We start from the raw sequence: 12,226 nt of genomic DNA, 5'->3' as shown, positions 1-12,226 counted from the left end.
AACATATGCCTCACAGGATTTTCTCAGTCTGTGACTAAATCATTCTGGGAAAAATACTGGTTTCAGAGCTTAAATGGGTAAATGTTGAAGTGATAAATAGGTCTCAGGTAAATTCAATGAAGGATTTCAGTGCCTCTGTGTCTGGAAATGGAATTTTGGAATACTGAGGTCCTGGCATGCTGATATCCCCGAGTTCATATCCACATGCTCGATGTAAGTTATTGTAACAAGACATGTGAAAAAGGAAGAACTTGAGATACATCAGAGCTAACTAAAAGAAAGAAACCAAAATGTATTCATCCTAAAAAGCATGAATAATACCAGCCTACCATGACCAATAAGGAATGCCTCCGAAATGCAACCACCTGGCAACATTAAACAAATTATTGACAGGTTAGAGAAAAAAAATACAGTGTCTTTTTTCAATAGGTGAATGTATAAATATAGCACAATTTATTTACCTACCTTGTGTGTTAGTCACTTAGTTGTATCCAATTCTTTGTGACCCCATGGACTGTAGCCTGCCAGGCTCCTCTGTCCATGGAATTCTCCAGGCAAGAATACTGGAGTGGGTTGCCATTTCTTTCTCCAGGGGATCTTCCTGACCCAGGGATAAAACCCGGGTTTCCTGAATTGCGGGCAGATTCTTTACCCTCTGAGCTACCAGGGAAGGCTATTAATTGTTAAAGGACATGGCTTTTCAGTTTGACTCAATTATGAATAAAAATATATTAACATATACACATACTATACATTTCATTTTGGTTATATACCTAGTAGTCAAAATTCTAGATTTTATGATATATGAAAGATCAGATTTCAGAGACAATGGCAGACAATTTCCCAAGATGATTACACCAGTTCACAATCTCATCATCAGCATTTGAGTTCAAGTTGTTCACTTAACCAACACTTAGTATCTTCAACCCTATTAACATTAGCATTTCAGGTAGAATGTGATGAGTGTCTCATTTTGGTTTTAATTTGCACTTTTCCTGAGGGCTAGTGGGATTGAATAATTTTTCATAAATTTATTGACGTACAATGTCTCCTGAGGCCTGAAAAGCATAGGATACAATGAAACAATTTCTGATGTTGAAACTCTTCATAAAATAAGGATGAAGATATGTCCTAGTTTGTAAAGAGCTATTGCAAGCAAATTGCATCAGTATGATTAATGTAGAATCATACTCACTCGAGTCACAAGAAGATTTGGATTGGAAAGAATTAGCCAATGCACTTGGATAATAAAATTAAGTGCTAAAAATAGAAGGTGATAAGAAAAATTATTATTTATAGGTTTATGATTACCATAAAAAGCATTAACTGGAAAACATATTATATCTAATAGAGATTAATAAAGAGCCACTCAAGAAGTAAGTCAGAAGGAGAAAAAATAAATATCATATATTAATGCATATATATGGAATCTAGAAAAATGGTACTGATAAACAGATTTGCAGGGCTAGAATAGCAATGCAGACTTGGAGAACAGACTTTGGACATGGCAGGGGAAGGACAGGGCAGGACAAATGGGGAGAGTAGCATTGACATATATACCCTACCGTGTGTGAAACAGAGCGAGAAGGAAGCCGCAGTACATACAGCCGGAGAGCCCAGCTTGGTGCTCTGCGGCGACGGGTGATGTTCCGGGGTAGGAGGGAGGCTCAAGAGGGAGAGGATGCATATGTATACCTATGGCTGATTCCCATTGTTGTGCAGCAGAAACCCACACAATATTGCAAAACAATTACCCTCCAATTAAACTTTAAAACTTAAAAAAAAAATACAGTTGAAAAAATAAACAGCCACTCATATATATATATATACACACACACACACACACACACACACACACACATACACACACATAGTTCAGCATGGGGATGCATCCTTAAATATTAGAGCTCTAACTGGGATTGATTATACAGAGTCCCATAGTTCCTATGGAGAAGTATTTTAAGCATTGTATTTAAGCAATTGCCCAGTCATCTCAGCTTTGCTTGTTTAGGATGTCCTTCAAAATGTCAAAAGATTTCTACCAATCTCCTAATTATCTTTATCCTCTGCTTCCTGAAGCATTTCCTTAAATCATCATAAGTTGCCAGAAAATTTATGTTTCTAACCTAGTGCCTAGTCCTTCACCCTTTTCCTTTTTAGTAGGGAGAGTACTATGGCCCCATAACTTTGGAAGTCAATTCGTGTCAGAATTATTTACCAGAACTCAAATCTCTGGAGAGGACAGAGCAGAGAAAACAATATATACAATAGAATTATTCATCTCAAGACAGCTAGGACATCCCTCACTGTTTATGATTAGTAGCAGTGTATTCCACTGGTACCTCATAGGGCTAACATATGATGGCACTCAGAGCATAGAGAAAGCCTGAGTAACAGGATGATATGATAGATTATTCTATATCTAAATGCATTGTTTATATATATATAGCATATGTATAACATATGCTTTTAAAATGTAAAGACAGGGAATTCCCTGATGGTCCAGTGGTTAGGACTCGGTGCTTTCACTGCCAGGGCCCTGGCTCAATCCCTGGCAGAGGAACAAAGATTTCTCAAGCCATGTGGCACAGCCAAATAAATAAATAAATATATAAAGATGAATAGCAAATGGAAGCTATAAATACCTGATTATATTACAAAAATAGATAAAATTGAATCAAATTACCTGGCACAAACATTAACCTTGGAAACTATATAATAAATACACAACAACAAAAAGAACTCAAGAACAGCAGAAAATACATGTAAGTAATATTTATAAATGGACTTCCCTGGTGGCTCAGGTGGTAAAGAATCCACCTGTAATGCAGGATACCTGGGTTTGATCCCTGGGTCAGAAAGATCCCCTGGAAAAGGAACTGGCAACCCACTTCAGTATTCTTGCCTGGAGAAATCCATGGACAGAGGAGCCTGGCGGGCTACAGTCCATGAGGTTGCAAAAAGTGAAACATGACTGAGCAACTAACACACATACCTACACAATACTTAGAAATAAACTGTAAAGGAAATGCATAAAAATAACATGAAGAAAAAAAATGGAGGCTAGACTTAAGGAGCTTAGAAATCACTATTCTGTCCCATCAACAAGCAAAACACTGAACACACTGGAAAAAAGTCAAAAACTTTTCTTGGATTCTTAAGAGAGATGAGGATACACGATAAGCTGCTATCCCCAAGTTTGGAGACACAAGCAAATACAGGGAGTTAGGACTTCCGGAGGCAGAAAGTGATAAGCAGAAACCATCTACGGAATCAGTGCTGGTGTAGGAAAACCTGACGGTAAATTAATAACAAATTGCTAGCACCTCTGTGGGCTTCCCTGGTGGCTCAGATGGTAAAGAAATCTGCCTGCAATGCACGAGACCTGGGTTCAGTCCCTGGGTCAGGAAGATCCTCTAGAGAAGGGAAAGGCTACTAACTCCAGGAGAATTCCATGGACAGAGGAGCCTGACCGTGGGCTACAATCCATGGGGTCACAAAGAGTCAAACAGGACTAAGCGACTAGCGCGCGCGTGCGCGCGCACACACACACACACGCTCAGTATGAACAAACCTGAGGGTTAAAACCTCTAGGGGGCCAGTCATGGAGGACTCCACACTTTTGTGACTGTTGTCTCCAGGAGCTCAAACATGTTCCCATAATAAATATCAGCAAAAAATCCCCTCATGATTACAGGAGAGCATTATGTTCTTAACAAGGCATGCCCCTAGGAGAAACTAGCTAACCAGAGTCTGACTGATTGAGGCATTATCAGAGCCTAACTGTCCTGGGGAAGGGAACTGTCCAACTCCAATCAGTTCCAGTCATCTGGTCCCACCTAAGGGGGAGGAAAAAAAGCTGAGAAACACTTGTGAAGTTCATAGCCCAGAGGCAGAGACTCTCTAAAAGACTGAGACCTACCCATCGGGGCACAGAACACTTTCCCTTCCCCCACATCCCTTCGTTACTACAGGCCTGCTTATAGTAATTCCTTTCGTGTAATACATCATGTCCAACTATCAAGAAAAAAACACTAGGCATATGAAAAGTTAAAAAGTGTAACTTGAGACAGAGCAAGCATCAGAATCAGACATGGCGGGATACTGGAATGATCAGACAGGGAATTTAAAACAACTGTAATTAATATGCTAAGGGCTCTAATTAATAAAGTAGACAACATGCAAGAACAAATAGGCAATGCAAATCCTAAGAAGTAAGCAGAAATGCTAGTGACAAAAAACACTTTGAGAAAAAATGAAGAAAGTCTCTCATGGTCTTTTTACTACAATAGACACAGCTGAGGAAAGACTCTATAGTCTTGAAAATATATCAGTAGAAACCCTTCCCCTCAAACTGAAAAGTGAAGAAAAATAAGACTGGGGAAAAAAAAAAACAAAACAGAATATCCAAGGACTGTGGGACAACATACACATAACGAGAAAACCAGGAAAATAAGAAATATTTGAAACAATAATGTCTGAGAATTTCTCCCAGATTAATGCCAGACATCAAACCACAGATCCAGGAAGCTCAGAGAACACCAAGCAAGATAAATGCCAAAGGAAACTACACCTAGAGATATCATTTTCAAACTGCAGAGAATCAAAGAAAAAAATTCTTGAAAGACCCAGAGGGAAAAAATACCTTATCTATAGATGAACAAAGATAAGAATCATCTTTGATTTCTGCTCAGAAATCAAGAAGAGAATGGAATGATGTAGTTCTTGAAAGATACTAACCAGCAAAATGCACACAAGAAGAAATAGAGCATCTGAATAAGCTTATATCTATTAAAGAAATTAAATCAATAATTAATAACCTTTCAAAACAAAAAGTATGAAGCCCAGATAGGTTCACTGGTGAATTATGCCAAACTTTCAAGGGAGAAATTGCACCAATTTTGTACATTTTCGTCCAAGAGGTAAAAGCAGAGGAAATACTTCTTAATCCATACAATGTGGCCAGCATTATCCTAACACCAAAACCAAAGATATTACAAGACAAGAAAATTACAGACCAATATCTTTCATGTCCACAGATGCAAAAATCCTCAACAAAGTATTACCAAATCAAATCCAACAATGTCTAAAATGAATCATGTGCTACGACCAAGATGGATTTATCCCAGGTATGCAAAACTAGTTCAATATTTAAAACTAATGTAATCTATCACATCAACAGGCTAAAAAATAAAAATTACAGATTATATCAATAGATACAGAAACACATTTGACAAAATCCAACACTAACATCCACTAATGGTAAAAATTAAAAAAAAAAACCTCTCAGTACACTAAAAATAGAGGAAAACTTCCTCAACTTGATAAAGACTAGCTACCAAAAAAAAAAGAAAAAAACCCTACATCTAGCATCACATTTAATGATGAGAAACTCAAAGCTTCCCACTAAGATCAGGAGCAAGGCAAGGGTGTTCCTTCTCACCACCCATTTTCAGCATCATACTGGAAGTTCTAACTAATGCAACAAGGCAAAAAAAAAGGGGGGGGGCATAAACGATATACAGATTGGGAAGGAAGAAATATAACCATCTTTTACAGATGACATGATCAATGTAAAAAAATCCAAAAGAATCTACAAAAAGCAAGCAAACAAACATTTGAAACGAATCAGCAATTATAACAAGTTTGTGAGGTACAGGGTTCATATAAAAAAGCCAATTACTGGACTCTCCTGGTGGTAAATCTGCCTGCCAATGAAAAGGCCAGAGGTTAGATCCCTGCTCCAGGATTCCACGTGCCACAGAGCAGCTGAAACCCGTGAGCCGCAGCTACTGAGCCTGTGTGCTACAACTCCTGAAGCCCGTGTGCCAAGAGCCTGTGCACTGCCACAAGAGCAGCCACCACGGTGAAAGGCCCATGCACCGCAGCGAAGAATAAGCTCACTCCCCGCAACCAGAGAAAGTCCACGCTCAGCAACAAAGACTCACAACCAAAAATAAAAACAAATTCTTTTTTAAAATCAATCACTTTCCTGTATACCAACAATGAACAAGTGGGATTTGCAATTAAATACATAATACCGTTTACATTAGCATCTCAAAAATTTAAAAACTTAGGTATAAAATTTAACAAACAATGTACAAGGTCTATATGAGGAAAACTACAAAACACTGATGAATGAAATATAAAAGCTAAATGGAGAGATATTTCTTCTTCATGGATCGGAAAACTCAATATTGTTAAGATGTCAGTTATTACCAAATTGACAAACAGACTCAATGTCACACCAATTAAAATCCCAGCAAGTTATTTTGTAGATATCAACAAACTGACTCTTATGAAAAGGCAAAAGACCCAGAATTGCCAATTCAATATGGAAGGAGAAGAACAAAGTTGGAGAACTGATACTTCCAAACTTCAAAACTTATTATAAAGCTGTGATAATCAAGCTAGTTTGAAATTGCCAAAGAACAGACAAGTAGGCTCACATAAATTTAATCATCTGATATTTGAAAAGGAGCAAAGCAATAACATAAAGCAAAGATAGTCTTTTCAACAAATGATACTGGAATAAATAGACATCCACATTAAAAATTTAAGCTTATACTCTTTACAAAAATTAACTCAAAATAGACCAGAGACCTAAATGTAATATGCAAAACTATGAAACTCCTAGAAGATAACATATGAGAAAAACTAAAATCCCTTGAATTTGATGATGACTTTTTAGGTACAACACCAAAAGTATGATCCATAAAAGACATAATAAGCTAGACTTAAAACAAATCTTCTCTGCAAAAGACAATGTCAAGAGGATGAGAAAACAAGCCACAGTCTATGAGGAAATATTTGCCAAAAATACATCTATCGGATGTATAATGACCATTATACAAAATGCACAAGGAACACTTGGTGCTTACCTGGTGGTCCATTGACTGAGAATCCAATTTCCAATGCAGAGGACACAGGTTTGATCCCTAGTCAGGGAACTAAGATCCCACATGCTTCAGGGCAACTAAGCCCGTGAGCTGCAACAAAGACACAGTGCAGCCAAGAAAACAAAACAGAATATACAAGGGACTCTTAAAGCTCAATATTAAGAAAACAAACAACTCAATTAAAAATAGGGCAAAGACCTTAATGGACATTTCTCCAAAGATTATAGATAGCAAATAAGGATATGCAAAGATGCTCCACATCATGTATCATTAGGAAATGCAAATTGAAAAAAAAAGCAACAAGATACTACTACAAACCTATAAGAATGTCCAAAATCCAGAATACTGACAATACCAAATACTGATGAAGATATGGAGCAACTGGAACTCAAATTCACTGTTGCCGAGAATGCAAAATGGTATAGCCTCTTTGGAAGACAGTTGGGCAGTTTCTTGCGAAACTAAACACACTTTAACCATATGATGCAGCAATCACACTCCTTGATATTTACCCTAAAGAAGCTGAAAACTTATGTCAACACAAAAATCAGCACACAGCTACTTACAGCAGCTTTCTATTTATAACTGTCAAAACTTAGAGGCAACCAAGATGTCCTTCGGTAGGTGAATGGATATATAAGCTGTGATCCATCCAGACAATGGAATATTATTCTAGGCTAAAAGGAAGTGAGTTATCAAACCATGAAAAGTCATGGAAGAAACTTAAGTGCATATTACTAGATGAAAGAAGTCAATCTGAAAAGTCTACATACTGTATGATTCCAAAACTCTGAAGACAGTGAAAAGCCCAGTGCTTGCCAGGGTTGAAGAGAGGCGAATGAATGAATAGGCAGAGCACAGAGTGTTTTTAGGGCAGTGAAAAATACTCTATTATACTGCAGTGATGAATGAGTGTGTGTGTGCACACGCTCGCTCAGCTGTGTCCAGCTCTTTGGAACCCTGTGGACTGTAGCCCACTCAAATCCTCTGTCCATGGGATTTCCCAGGCAAGAATAATGGACTGGGCTGCCATTTCCTTCTCCAGTAATGATGAATATATGTCATTATGCATGCCTGCTAAGTTGCTTCAGTCATGTCCCACTCTTTTCAACCCTAAGGACTGTAACATGCCAGGCTCCTCTATCCATGGGATTCTCCAGGCAAGATACTGGAGTGGGTTGCCATGCCCTCCTCCAGGGGATCTTCCCAGCCCAGAGATTGAACTTGCATCTCTTTATGTCTCTACATTGGCAAGTGGGTTCTTTACGACTAGGGCCATCTGGGAAGCCCATATGTTATTCTACATTTGTTCAAACCAATAGACTGTACAACACCAAGAGTAAACCCTGATATAAACGATGGACTTTGGGTGACAATGATGTGTTATTGGAGGTTCATCGATTGTAGCAAATGTACCACTTCTGGTGGAGGATGTTGATGATGAAGGAGGTTGGGGAGATATGAATAAGTGGAAGCTGAGAGTACATGGAGAAATCTCTGTACCTCCCTCTCAACTTGTCTGCAATCCTGAAACTGCACTTGAAAAGCAGTTTTAAAAAGGCCAATCTCTTAAAATAAGGGGCCAATTTAAAAATCAGTTTAGGGACTTCCCTGGTGGCCCCGTGGCTGAGACTTTGAATTTCTAATGCAGGGGATCCCTGATCAGGGAACTGGAGCCCACATGCTGCAATGAAGGTCAAAGATCCCTCATGCTGCAGCTGAGAAGTGGCACAGCAAAATAAATAAAAATAAGGTTAATTCATGTTGAAAATCAGATTTTTTAAAGTTAATTTGCTTCCCCCCAAATGGAGATCAAATAGAAGGCTTGAAAATGGAAAGGGTGGGAAATGCAATATGATAAAGATATGGATCTCCTTAAACGTGACAATGAATGTTAGAGAATGACCAGGTTAGAGAGTTACAGTCACTTCTCCCAAAATAGATGCTTTAAGACAGGACACACAGAAATAAGCAGGCCTCCAAATCAAGAGACAACTCTCAAGATGTAATGTAACAATATCCATGCGTGCGTGCATGTGTGCGTGCTAAGTTGCTTCAGTCATGTCCAACTATTTGCAATCCCATGGACTACAGCCCACCAGGCTCCTCTGTCCATGGGATTCTCCAGGCAAGAATACTGGAGTGGGTTGCCATGCCCTCCTGCATGGGATTTTCCTGACCCAGGGATTGAACCCACATCTCTTCTGTCTCCTGCATTGGTAGGTGGATTCTTTAGCACTAGAGCCACTTGGAAAGCCCAACAATATTCATAATCACTACCAATTATGTTTCCTGTATTATTCATCTGACAAGACAGGAATGATATGGTTATTGTGAGGGTGAGAAAGATGATTGATCTATCTTTAAATAAGTGGACTTGCTCCTTCAGGAAGATGTAAGGTGAAGAGGAAACATTTCCCAGCTAATCAGCTCAGGTGTCTGAGATGGAGAAGGTCAGCACTTGTAAACACTTTACCTTCCTAGGTGGAAGCATTATTGCTTGCACTAAACATAATACCCCTTTGCTCATTATCCAGAGCACAGATACATCCCCAGCAAGACTGGATATCTTTAAACACATCAACCTTTTCAGGAGGCTAGAGGATAGAGAATGATTGCTCATAGTCTCTCCAGACTTCCCAGTGGGTTAAAAGAGACAAAGTACCAAGGAAAGTACCTAAGTGAGTTCAGAGTCCTTTACTGTATGATCTTCCCTAGTCAAATGATAAGCAACCATAGGGTTTAGTTTTTTAAGATATTTTTGATATGGACCCATTTTTAAAGTCTTTATTGAATTTGTTGCCAAATAGCTTCTGTTATATGTTTTGGTTTTTTTAGCCATGAGGCATGTGGGATCTTAGTTCCCTGACCAGGGATCAAACCTGCAGCCCCTGCATTGGAAGGCAAAGTCTTAACCATTGGACTTCCAGGGAAGTCACCATCTGTAGGGTTTTTGTTCACATGGATATTCACAACAACTGGCCATTATTACTGAGTTATTGTTGATTTAGGTTCTGGTCCTGATATAAGTTTTTTTTTTTTTAATAACTTGTTTCAGTGGAAAGAAAAACTCCCTATTTTGGCTTAACCCCAAATCCCACATTATCACAATAATACGCAGAACTGTGAAACTGGTAGGATGACATGAAAGAACTGAAATGTACCTTTCCACACTTCACATCCAGGCATCCCCACACCTCATATATCTTTAAATTGTAAATGGTAGAAGAATTTTATCAACATGAATTTCATGGTGGTTAATAAAGACACTTAATTTTAAACACTCTCATTGAATTCCTGACTCAATCCTATTTAAAATAACATTAAAATCCCCTAGGAGCCTTTATCATGTATGGCAATTCTCAAGAACCATGCAGTATGTGGAGAGGGAATATTAATACCATGAAATTTAAATTTCATCAAAATGAGATGGCCTTGACTTTTTTCCTATCTTTAAGAAAAAAAATTCTGGTCAACCCTCCTCCACTGCCACAGAGAAAAGGGGCTGAAGCAATAAAAATATTATACATGTAGCAGAAAGAAAGCTTGTTATTAAAGGCCAGGCTGGCAGAAAGAAGTTTCCAGTGTAAACCAATAAAATGAAAACAGTCTGCCACCTCTCCTGCCTGAAATCAACCAAAAATAACAAGGAGTACAAGAAAAATCTTCACTGATGCTGGAAAACACCTAAAACTCTGAGCAAGCCTATAGGAAGAAAGTCTGGGAAGACGATGCCCCATCAGAGAGAATGCTGGCAAAGGCTTCCTGCTCAGAATGTTTGAGACAGAGGTGTCAGAGCTCAGAGTTCTCTGAGGCTTGGAGCCCTGAGAGGCAAAACCAACAGTGCATCCGTGGAAGGCAAGCTGGTGCCAGGACGCGGAGACAGTCTCTCTGACCTCTTCTCACAACATGGCAGGGAAAGTATTCAACAGCAAAATATAGCCACACCATTTCTCTAAGAAGCAGGCTGTCGGTGTGGCCTGTGGAGACAAAACCTTGGATGACTTGTCGTCCTGAGATGCCAATATTTTATAATCTGAAGAGTTCAGTTCAGTTCAGTCACTTAGTCGTGTCCAACTCTTTGCAATCCCATGGACTGCAGCACGCCAGTCTTTCCTGTCCATCACTAACTCCCAGAGCCTACTCAAACTCATGTCCATCTAGTCGGTGATGCCATCTAACCATCTCATCCTCTGTCATCCCCTTCTTTTCCTGCCTTCAATCTTTCCCAGCATCAGGGTCTTTTCAAATGAGTCAGTTCTTCGCATCAGGTGGCCAAAGTATTGGAGTTTCAGCTTCAGCATCAGTCCTTCCAATGAATATTCAGGACTGATCTCCTCTAGGATTGAATTGTATGATCTCCTTGCAGTCCAAGGGACTCTCAAGAGTCTTATTCAATACCACAGTTCAAAAGCATCAATTCTTCAGTGCTCAGCTTTCTTTATAGCCCAACTCTCACATCCATACATGACTGCTGGAAAAACCATAGCTTTGACTAGACGGACATTTGTTGGCAAAGTAATGTCTCTGTTTTTGAATACGCTGTCTAGGTTGGTCATAGCTTTTCTTCCAAGGAGAAAGCGTCTTGTAATTTCATGGCTGCAATCACCATCTGCAGTGATTTTGAAGCCCCCCAAAATAAAGTCTGTCACTGTTTCCATTGTTTCCCCATCTATTTGCCATGAATTGATGGGACTGGATGCCATGATCTTCATTTTCTGAATGCTGAGTTTTAAGCCAACTTTCTCACTCTCCTCTTTCACTTTCATCAAGAGGCTCTTTAGCTCTTCTTCACTTTCTGCCATAAGGGTGGTGTTATCTGCGTATCTGAGGTTATTGATATTTCTCCTGGCAATCTTGAGTTCAGCTTGTGCTTCATCCAGCCCAGCATTTCACATGATATAGTCCACATATAAGTTAAATAAGCAGAGTGGCAATATACAACCTTGACGTACTCCTTTCCTGATCTGGAACCAGTCTGTTGTTCCATATCCAGTTCTAACTGTTGCTTCTTGACCTGCGTACAGATTTCTTAGGAGGCAGGTCAGGTGGTCTGGTATTCCCATTTCTTGAAGAATTTTCCACAGTTTGTTATGATCCACACAGTCAAAGTCAAAGGCAATCTGAAGAGTGGTAAACGCTAAGCCACACATAAGCTTACTAGGAACTTAGATTATACGGAAATTCACGAAAAAGCAGTGCAACATCTCCTAACCTGGGTTAGAATCATGCCACAAGGCAAAATGCCTCATGAAAATTTTTGTAGGGAACACCTGGTCATATAGACCCTCCTTAGGTGCACTCCTTGACCCTCACCCCTACTAGGC

Source organism: Budorcas taxicolor, chromosome 22 (assembly GCF_023091745.1).
Source record: "Budorcas taxicolor isolate Tak-1 chromosome 22, Takin1.1, whole genome shotgun sequence".
NCBI lineage: Eukaryota > Metazoa > Chordata > Mammalia > Artiodactyla > Bovidae > Budorcas > Budorcas taxicolor.
The sequence above is the reverse complement of the archived record's forward strand: the minus strand, read 5'-3'. Positions refer to the sequence as shown.